Below are 11639 nucleotides of genomic sequence, written 5' to 3'. Positions count from 1 at the left end.
ATCCCCCTCTTTGGGCAGACACCAGCCTATTGTGAGAGGACCCTGTCACATTTCAAGGCTAGCTGCACCTTTCACTTCTCTGTCATCACTCCAATTACATCCCTCCAGGTGAACGGCCACTTGCCCTGGGCCTGAATCCCACTCTCAGACATCATCTCCAGAATAGAGTGTCCTGATACCATCTGTGATGCTTCAGCAGACCCAGCTGGGTTTGAGCTCTGCAAGTTTTTGGAAGCTGTGAGCAGCTGTTAATATAGTGACTCAAAATAACCTCTTCAAAACAAAGAATGGTTTAGCCTTGACAGCAGGAACACAGCATAAGTTGGGACCATAGTTTCAAATCAACTTGCATAACTACCTTGCCCTCCCTTATTAGAGACCCAATCATAGAATCAGAAGAGACCTCAAGAGCTTATCTAGTCCAACCCCCTGCTCAAAGCAGGAGCAATCCCCAGACATAATTTTACCTCAATGGCCCCTCTCAAGGATTGAACTCACAACCCTTAGTTTGAACATTGGCCTGCTAAACCCCTGAGCTATTCATCCCAGCCCCCCTGTAATAGGTTGTAGTCTGTTGTACTACTGAAGTTTTTAGTGTTACTCTTGATTCCTCAGAGCATCCAAGTTCTTCTACTTTTAGCAGCAAATAGCATTGCCCGGTATCTAATGCTAATACATTTTTATGCACCTCTCCAAAGTTCAGTTTTGATAATCTCTATCTGTACATGAATCCAGCAGTGCTATTTCCTCACTAAACCACAACTGCATTTTCAACAAGTTCTGGCAGTAAGTTATCCATAAAGATTTGTAGTTGCTTGTATTTTCTTATGACAGCTCTGAGTTATTTAGAATCGCTAGGTATGATAGATAGCCATTCTCATCATTAGCTGCGCAGAGCAGATTCCATTCCTATTCTCATGTTCCCTGAAACAAATTATGCTCTCAAGTCATTCTGTGAAACCACCTTTGTTTGATCTCAATGGCATCACTGCAGAGAACACAGATGGAGAATTCAAAAGAGTGTAGACAGGAAATTCCACAAGGGAGAAGTGTGCACAAGGGCAGGTTACATAAATTTGCCTTGATGCCATCCTTGGGAAAACCAGTGCACTGCAATGGGGCAATTCAACCTCCTTTTCTGCAGTTACTGCCGCCTAGCAACTTTTGAACAGTCATAACGATCATTAGAAAATGCTGTAGCTCCTCTTGCTTCAATACCAAACCCAAGACACACTAACCCTCCAACATGCCTTTACAGTTGTCACACCTTAAACATGTGTCAGTTTCCCCTTATACAGATACGGTTCTGCGGATATACACTGTCACCGCCTAGATTTCCCTACACTATGATAAGGAAACACCTAGTACACTGCAAATAGTGATAAAGCTACTTAGTTACCTAAGGCATCATATAAGATCACTGGCATCTTTAAGGTAGAGTACTGTATATTCTTTTAGTTAGGCATCCTTTGAGAGCTAAGCACCCAAGAATTTTCAGCTATAAATGGAAGATATTTAATGTCTATTAATCTGCACAAACCTTTCCAGTTGTCAGCTGGCTGCATCAGAGATTATTAATGGAACGTGGAAGTCATTGATGCTGATGCTCAAGGCTGTTTCTTGTAGACAAAATGTTTACACCACAAAACAACAGATAGATACGACCACACGCACTAGAGGTGGCAAAGATGTCATGGATTGGATGGGATGGAGGCTAACCTACTCTTTCTCTCTTAAGAGAGACGGTATTCGAGTTGTTTCGGGAAATGGTTGAGTTCACTTGAGGAAATGTACAGAAAAGCTTGTGGTCTTCATAACCCAGGCTATACAGGAGAACCTCAGAGTTACGAACACCAGAGTTACAAACTGACCAGTCAACCACAGTGACCGGAAGTACACAATCAGGCAGTAGAGACCAAAAATACATAAATAAAATAAAATAAAAATACAGTACAGACTATATAAAATGTAAACCACAAAATAAAAGGAAAGCAGCATTTTTTTTTCTGCATAGTAAAGTTTCAAAGCTGTATTAAGTCAATGTTCAGCTGTAAACTTTTAAAGGAAGAACCAGAGCATTTTGTTCAGCATTACGAACATTTCAGAGTTATGAACAACTTCCATTCCGATGGAGTTCGTAACTCCAAGGTTCTACTGTATCTCTGTGCGTGTTCCTCTGGGCACAGAAGTCCAGTGACCAATGCAGGCATCCATTCGTCAGCCTTATTCAGGTTTGAAAAGAAAAATACCTCTTTCTCCATTGTTGGTGTAGATTGTAAGTTGACGCATTTTAATGATGAAATCCAATTCTCCAGAAAGATGTTAGAGATATCTGTTTGTTTTTAAAAATATGTGTGTACTTCAGTGATTAGGGTTACCATATTTCAGGTTCCCCAAAAGAGGACACTGCCGGGAGGAGCTAAAGGCGAGATACAGTTGGGGGTGCTGAAGGGGATCCCTGCAGTGGGGGTACTCACTGGAAGTGGGGGGGCAGCATCACTCCCTGCCATAGTGGTCGAGTGTCTGGTGCAAGCCCAGGACACAATGACAGTCATCGGTCAATACCTCCCTGCAGGACTCTCTCCCCAGCGCTGGGAGCCAGGGCCTGGGTGGATGGGATCCAGAAGCTGCAGTTGCAGGGGAGGTACCAATCGGGAAGTGGACCAATCAGGGCTCTTTCTGAGCTGCAATGTCTGGTCTGCAAAAATCCCAGACATTTCTTGTTGTTTCAACAATTCGCTCAGACAGAGGCCATAGCCTCAAAAAGTGAGTCAATGTCTAGGAAAACCCAGATGTATGGTGACCCTATATCTGATTATTATAATGCTGCCTGCTACAGGTGGGGCAAAGAGTTAACTCAGTCCTGGGAGGCTTTGCACACCCCCAGGAAGTGGGACAATGACTCAAATTCAATTTCTGGTGCTCAAATGGACAATAAGAAATGAATTCACTGATGAAAGCCTGCAGTGGGCATACTCACTGAGGGGGGGGCAGCAAGATGCGTACACCAGATTGGCTACATACAAGGGTCCCAGGTCAACCAAAGGGACTTTGCAATTAACAAAAGACTGCCTGTGAACTCAGGGAGGATGCTGACAGAAGGTCAGGCTGAGAAGCAGACACTGCAGGGATTCTGTCTGCCTCACCCAGCTCCAGTGCTGGGCAGGGGATTTCTGGGAGAAGGGGGCCCAACCTAACCCTGCAAGGAAAGGCTAAGATTTAGTTAAGACAATATACATATAGGCCTTTGTTGTTTAAACCCATTCCTCTGTTATGTTCCTACAGATAAATAAACTCTACTCAGTCACTACATTTTTATCCTGGTCACAAGCTCCTGGAAGGCAGTATAGAGCAGGGCCCCAAACCCAGCGGTGCGTGCCGAGGACAGAGTTGGTGAACAGGGGTGCTGTGACCTTGTGAGTCTAAGACTGGGGCTGAATGGTGGGATTGCCCCCTAAGAGAAGTACAGGCATGACCCTGGGTTTGTCTTCTGACCTACTGAGGCTCAAAGGCTGCAATTTCTCAGGGATTTTGAATACTTAATTAACATTAATTTTAATGGGAATTGTCAATCATATCCCTGAGGCACCTATGAAAATTGCATCCATGTGCTCTGGAATACCACATATGCTGAGTACCAGACTTATCTATTCCAGAGATAAGTCCAAGAGATATACAGACAGGAGAAAAAACAAACAAACAGCTCCACTGCAGGGACACCACCATTTCCTATCCTCCTTTTGTCTTTGTCCCCCAGTGCACATTCTGTGGTTCTTGTGATAAACTCAGGTCTGTAGTAAGCTCCTTGTGTGGCTAATTGGACTAAGGGAAGAGGAATGTGTCTGGATCTGTTTCTGCCTTTAAAGGTGACTCACAACTTCATTATGAAGACACTTCATGGCTAACCATCTATGAATGGAGAAGTGGGGAATGGTCTTGCTCCAGGTCAGAAGTAGGTGGAGAACCATGCTTGTTTTGAGGTCTTGCCCCACTGACAAGATGCTTTCTCTGGTCCTCCTTTGATCACACTTGGAGAGCTGAAATTTGGACAATTTCCATTTCCTCTGCCTGAGTTCCAGTGTGGATCCACCACCATTTGCTAGTAGTATAACTCCTTTTAAATTGTGCCTGGCTACTTGATTATCAGGCATCCAGAGAAGCAGGGCCGTCCGGGGGGGAGGGCAAGTGGGGCAATTTGCCCCAGGCCCTGGGCTCCACAGGGGCCCCCACGAGAATGGCTGAGGCTCCCTCCCTGGCCCGACCCCGTCTCCGCCCCTCTCCCGGAGCCTCAGCGCATTCAGGAGCTTCCCTGGACAGCTGCAGCATGGCTCCGGCGGGGCCTGAGCTCCCTCCACTCGGCCTGGAGCTCGCAACCCCGCTCCCTGACCACGCGGCTCTGAGCGGGGCGGAGCTCAGGCCCCGCCAGAGCCATGCTGCAGCTGTCCAGGGAGATCCTGGATGTGCTGAGGCTCTGGGTGAGGGGGGAGCCGGGGGTAAGGGGCTGAGGCCGGGGGGGTTGGATAAGGGGCAGGGAGTCCCAGGGACAGTCAGGGGACAGGGAACGGGGGGGTTGGATCGTGGGCATTCCAGGGGTCTGTCAGGACTCAGCGAGGGGGTGATAGGGGTTGGGGCAGTCAGGGGACAGGGAGGAGGGGTGGGGTCCCGGGGTGGTGGTGGAGGGGTGGGGTCTCTGGGGGATAATGTGGGGACAAGGAGCAGGGTGGGTTGGGGCTTCTGAAGGGGGGTGGGCAGGCAGGGGGCAGGAAGTGGGTGGGGGTCGGATGGGGGCAGGGCACAGTCTTCCCTACCCTAAAGCTCATTCAGCAGTCTGAGGCTTGCAGAAGAGCCGAGCTGTTAGCTTTTCCATTAGGGCTCCCATCCCTTTCACTTCTCAAATGCCAAATTATAGTCTATATGTAATTTCAGTGCCATAGGGGGATTCATGTCAGGGGAGGGTAGCTTCATTTAAAATTAGCCACTGGGGGAGGGATCACATGAGAAGAGCAATATCCTGCCCAACCCTACCAAGGGAGACCCCCCTTCCCCTGCATTCCCTGAGGCTCCAGAGGGGTTAATTCAGTGGTTCTCAAACTTTTATACTGGTGACCCCTTTCGCATAGCAAACCTCTGAGTGTGACCACCCCCCCTTATAAATTAAAAACACTTTTTAATATATTTAACACTATTATAAATGCTGGAGGCAAAGCGAGGTTTGAGGTGGAGGCTGACAGCTCGTGACCCCCAGTCAGGGGCGGCTCCAGGCACCAGCATGCCAAGCACGTGCCTGGGGCGGCAAGCCACGGGGGCGCTCTGCTGGTTGCCGTGACGGTTGCCTTTGGCAGCATGCCTGTGGAGGGTCCGCTGGTCCTGCGGATTCGGCGGACCTCCCGCAGGCATGCTGCTGAATCTGCAGGACCAGGGACCTCCCACAGGCAAGCCGCTGAAGGCAGCCTGCCTGCCATGCTTGGGGCGGCAAAATACCTAGAGTAATAACCTCGTGACCCCCTGAGGGGTCCTGACCCCCAGTTTGAGAACCCCTGGGTTAATTTAATTTTAGCACCCTGTGTCCATTCACATGCATGTGCTATTTTGAGCATTTCAGTTTTCACAACATAGGCTCATCCCAGATTCTGGAACAAGCTCAGATGCTCAGTTCATGGAGTATGTACATAAGCTCTACTAAAGACAAACCCACAGTAACCGTCTCCAGTTTGTGAGGGACCCCATGGAGGCAGTCTCTAGGAAACAGATAAATGCATGGAGGTTAAGTCCATTAATGGCTATTAGCCAGGATGGGTAAGGAATGGTGTCCCTAGCCTCTGTTTGTCAGAGGGTGGAGATGGATGGCAGGAGAGAGATCACTTGATCATTACCTGTTAGGTTTACTCCCTCTGGGTCACTTGGCATTGGCCATTGTCAGTAAACAGGATACTGGGCTGGATGGACCTTTGGTCTGACCCAGTATGGCCATTCTTATGTACCTCTCTTTTATAAACACCCAGCCAGCCTTTAGCTATTGTGACAGGGTCAGGCCAGATGGCTACAAGAGAATGGTCAAAGGTAGATACATTAGCTCCAGGTTAAGCAGGTCCCTTTCCCTGTATGGCTGTTCTTATATTCTAACCTAAATGAACCCAAAGTTATGGAGACAGATATAAGTCAAAAAAGCCAGCAGAGTATCAGAAACCTGAAAAAATCTCTGACTGGATGGGCTCAGGCATTTGGGTCACAAGCTGAGGTGGTTCAAAAGTTTTGGATTTTTTTTAAGCAGAATTTTTTTATTGTTTCTTTAAACAATCAAACACAGCAAGCAGCAAATATTTGGCCACAAACCATATTCAGGTTTTGGCAGACTAATTTCAGCTTTTCAATTTAAAAAAACACAACAAATTTTGAAGGAAAGCAGACATTGTCCGTGATTTTTTTCTGCTTTTTAACCCCCCCCCCTAGTTTTCGATCCAGAAAAAGTTTTGACGGAAAATATTTGGCCAACCCTTTTAATGAGCTTTAGTGCCTTTTAGCACTAGCTGATGCTGAGAACCAGAGATACCTTGTAAAGACGTTTTCACAAAACTGGGTTTGTGCCGAGATGCAGAAGGTTTATTTTTCCCAGGGCCGCCCGTGGGGGGGGGGGGCAAGTGGGGCAATTTGCACCGGGCCCCACAAGAATATAGTATTGCAATTTTTTTATGGCAGAGGCCCCCGAAATTGCTTTGCCCCAGGCCCCCTGAATCCTCTGGGCAGCCCTACAGAGAAGAAACTAACTCTTGCAGTATAATGTTGGGAGAGATGCATTCCACTGGCACCATTCCCTGCTAGTCATATATGGCTCCTAGGCAAGGCAAATTCTAACTCTTTAGACCTCATCAACCATGTAGCACTTAGCTTAATGCAGCAGCATTTAGAGGGAACATAGCCCTTCAGAACAGGAAGTACCTTCTGTGGCTGTATAACCTAAATGACATGGAGCATCTGCTGAATTTACAGCAGTGGGAGCAATTTTGGATGAACACAGTCTATGGTAATAAAGATTGACATGGAATATTTTGTCCTAAATGGCTGGTAATGAAGCCATCAATATTTTTAGCTGGTTGCATGTTCCTATCCAACCTCTGCAAAATTGATTCTTTACCAGTGGCTTTATTAGTTTTAGTTCTTCAGGCATGTTGCATTGGCTTTAAATGCACTTGAAAATTTCCCATTTCTAGAGCTAATTTCTTAACATAATACAGCTTCCCATTGCTCCAGCTTCTCCCTATCTGATACACTGTTAGCATTCCTCTGTCTCTCTCTTTTGTCTTCTTTCAATCCACTGGATGCAATTTGACTTTGTGTATGAATTATCTGTTTCCTGTTGCAAATTTACTGCTTTTGGTATAGTCAATACAACACTACCAGCAAAAGCAAGATAATGAAAGTGAGTCTCCAGTGATACTGATTTTCCTACCCCTCTCTTTTGCTCCTGTACTCAGTATGAACCCCTAGTGAGATCCAGAGAGAGACAGAGAGGAAAACAATTCCCTGCCTAACTCCACTTTTATTTTCACATGTTCATTTCCTTTGCTCTCCGCTTCTTCTCAACATCTGATAACATATCTACAGTACATGCCCTTGAATATCCTCTGGTTGGATGATGTGATACATAGGAAGGGAGTTAAATGTTTCTTCTTTGATCTTTGTGTAACTAAGAAATAGTGCATGTGTATATTGAACTCTCCAGGAAAGACAAATATATGAATCAATTACATGATTCCTGAGGCCAGTGACACTGTGCTTGAGTTTTATATCTAGTATTTTTTCCCCTCTTACTCCTGAGAACTGTGCTTGAGTTTTATATCTAGTATTTTTTCCCCTCTTACTCCTGAGAACTGGAAGGCAGAGAATATTCTTCCCTCCTCCCCCAAGAAAATACCATGGTTTCATACCATTCCAATGTTTGCTGTCTATCAAATCCATCTCCCTCAGAATTCTAACATTTTTTCTCCCTTTTAGTTATTTGAGATTAGCTAGGGATGCCCCTGCTCACAAAGATGAGATCTGCCAAGGAAAATGAGGATAAAAAAAGAAGCATGTGGACTTCCAGGAAGAAAGAGTTGATTGAATTGTTCTGTCTGTCTCTCTTTCCTTTTCTGTTAACTTGTCATAACACATTGTGTCACATCAGAGGTTAACTGGGTTCATAATTTGTTCAGTGGACTTGACCCTTGAAACATTTTCTTTCAAGGACCGGTTAGTAAAGGGAGATAGTTACATGTCCAAGCAGCAGGTCTCATACAAATTAAGTGGTGCCCATTCGAAGTGTAGGTCATTCTCTATCTGTTCTACCAAATACCACATCTTGACTAAATTATCCTGCTGGTGCAAACTGCTAGGAAACAGGGAAGCACAGTATGTATCTCTTCCATTTGAGACTTCTTATAGAAAGGACTGGGCAAAGGACACAACTAGGACCCTACCAAATTCATGGTCCATTTTGGTAAATTTCATGGTCCTAGGATTTTAAAAATAATAAATTTCATGATTTCAGCTATTTAAATCTGAAGTTTCACTGTGTTGTAATTGTAAAGGTGCTGACCCAAAAAGGAGTTGTGTGGGGGGAGGAGAGGGGAGGAGTTGCAAGATTATTGTAGGGAGGAGTTGCGGTATTGCTACCCTTACTTCTGCGCTGCTGCAGGTGGTAGCACTGCCTTCAGAGCTGGGCAGCTGGAGAGCGACGGCTGCTGGCCGGGAGCCCAGCTCTGAAGGCAGCGCTACCACCCGCAGCAGCGCAGAAGTAAAGATGGTATGGTATGGTATTGTCACCCTTACTTCTTTGCTGCTGCCTGCAGAGCTGAGCTTTCAGTCAGCAACTGCCACTGTCTGGCTATCCAGCTCTGAAGGCAGCAGCGCAGAAGTAAGAGTGGCATGGTATAGTATTGCCATCCTTACTTCTGCATTGCTGCTGGCGGGGCGCTGCTTTCAGAGCTAGGTGCCGGGCCAACAGCGCGTCTCTCCAGCTGCCCAGCTCAGAAGTCAGTGCAGAAGTAAGGGTGCCAATACTATGACCCCCTAAAATAACCTAGTTACCCCCCTGCAACTCCCTTTTGGGACAGGACCCCCAATTTGAGAAACGCTGGTCTCCACCATGAGATCTGTATAGTATAAGGGTAAAAGCACACAAAAGAACTGATTTCATGGTGGGAGACCAGATTTCAGTCTGTGACGTATTTTTCATGGCCATGAATTTGGTAGGGCCCTAGGCATAACTCCACCTCTGTAGGTCCAGGTCACCGCTCTGGAAAACATCATGGACAAAACAGTGCAGGATTCCTAGGTTTGTTCCCACTCTCCTCCCCGCTCTTTTTTTTTTTACACAATTTTTAGAACAACTTCACTGCAGAATCCCCCAGGAGACCATATCTTCCCACTCTGGTTTGAACCTAGTTTGGAATAGTTTGTATGCTCTCCATCTTCCTCCCTTTGAACCACTGACAAACATCTCCTTAGAATTCATGACCTTGAAAGCAATATTCCTGGTGGCAAGTACCTTGACTTGAAGGGCAGCCTTGTTTTCCCAAACCTGCCCCATTATTTATTTGGTAATCAGCCAAAATTAACATTTCCCTTATGATAGTTTCACTTAAATTAAATAACGGTTCATGTCTAAAGTTATTGCAATTTTTCCTGGTTTAGAGGTGGACGGTGTGTTATAGTTAGTGGTCATTTATATTGGTGCAACTCCCCTTGGTCGTGGGAAACCGAGGAAGAGTCAAGGGGGTAAAGACAATGGTGGGGAAAAATCTTTGACCGGTAATGACCTCTTCGACCTGTTTGATTAAATGAAAAGAACAACTCAAGTTCCATTTCCTGATTCCACACTTAACTCTGTAGCTTTTTGCTCCCAAGGATCCAGCTTCTCTCCTCCTCCCTCCATGCCCCAACCCCTTTTTTTTGGATGTTCAACCCTTGTTTCAATAGTGAATAGTTATGTCATTCATTGCAAAGACAGATATTTTACTTCTGGGTATTCCAACCCCATGAAGGGACAGACTGCCTTACTGTGAAGCTCACTACCTCACCAGTGGGTGAGACAATACCTTGTAATTGGCCCAACTTCCGTCGGAGACAGAGACAAGCCTTTGAGTGACACACAGCTCTTCTTCATGTCTGGGAAATTTACTTAGGGCAGGTCTACACTGAAAACATTGTATTGGTGCAGCATCACCAAAGCAGCTGCTGTGCTGGAGTGCTTAAGCGGAGACGCTCCTACACTGGCAGGGGAGCTTCTTTCGTTGAGGTAGCGCTGTCTAATCGGAGTGTTGGGTCAGTATAATTATATCACTCATGGGTGTGGCAACCCTACCTTCTCCCTTGGTTTTTAGCCAGCAGACAGGCATATATTTCCATGCACAGACATGTATCTTATTTCTCTGCCCATGACCAGATTTCTTTGGATGCACTTGACTAGATAGACCTCACTCAGGGATTTTCATAGCCCGTAGTGCAAAGGATGCGTACAGAGGTTTAAGACTGTAAGAGCTTTGAGGCAAGTAGCACATTTTTGTCCTGTTTGTCCTGTGCCTAGCACTGTGGGGCCTCTAGATGTTACAGAAATACCAACAGTAAATAAACACATTTAAGTGATTTCATTATTTGTATTTCAGTAATGTCTAGGAGCCCCCGTCACACAGGAAGACCACTGTACAAACACAAAACCAAACACTGATTCTTGCCCCAAAGAACTTACAATCTAAGACAAGAGATAACAGGTAGTCACAGAGACAAACTAGCTTCTGTCTATTCCAACCCATTTGCCGTTACCAGCATTAGTATCTTAGTGACCAATCCTGGTCCCTCTGTGAACAATAGTCACTGTTCTTTCTGTTAGACACCACTGAAAACCTGTTTACCTTGAACTGTTCTGACAGCTAATGCTGAAGCCCTTAGCATTGAAGTTCTCTCTTTACTGAGTTTTAAAAGGCTCGCATCTCACCTTCACTGAATTTATTTCTCTAAGGTGCTTCTACAGTGTGTTCTGAGGGGAAAAAAAACAACATCTCCTGGTCTTACCCAACAAGAATCATACCTTCTAATTTTCATTGCTCTCCTTTGTTGCCTACACTTGTCCCTCTCAAAATTAAGTGCTGCTTTCTGTGCCAACGCTCTGGCATTCTCCCACAGGGCTCTCAATCAATCACAAACTCTTTGTTTACTCTCTTCTAAAAAGAACATAGGGCAGGTTCATCATAACAATGTTCTCTGGGGATACAAGCTTTGATTTCATTCCACTTTGATTTCTCACTTGGTCATTGTTTCGAAAGATTCCCCACAGAGTTGCGTCGCGCATCGCTGATTTCTCTCTTTCCCTGTTGAGATTCCAGAGAAAATGAGCAGGCTTTGTTACTAAGTCTCCCTGTCTCCCCTTCATTGTATTCCTCCCCATTTCATGCTGGCTGCTACTTTTAAGTGTTCATCCTGCTGCCAGGAGTACCATCTGGAGCCTGGAAAATGTGTGTTGTAAGGTATAAAATAAGCTTTCCTCTTCCGTCAGGAAGGAATGCCTTAAAACAACCCCAAACCCCATTCATACATGAGAAGCAGTCATTAAACAAAATAGCAATTTTCTTACCCATGTATACATCACACTTGTAGAGAGCAGA

This window comes from Mauremys reevesii, linkage group 6 (genome assembly GCF_016161935.1).
Source record: "Mauremys reevesii isolate NIE-2019 linkage group 6, ASM1616193v1, whole genome shotgun sequence".
NCBI classification, from domain to species: Eukaryota; Metazoa; Chordata; order Testudines; family Geoemydidae; genus Mauremys; species Mauremys reevesii.
The sequence above is the reverse complement of the archived record's forward strand: the minus strand, read 5'-3'. Positions refer to the sequence as shown.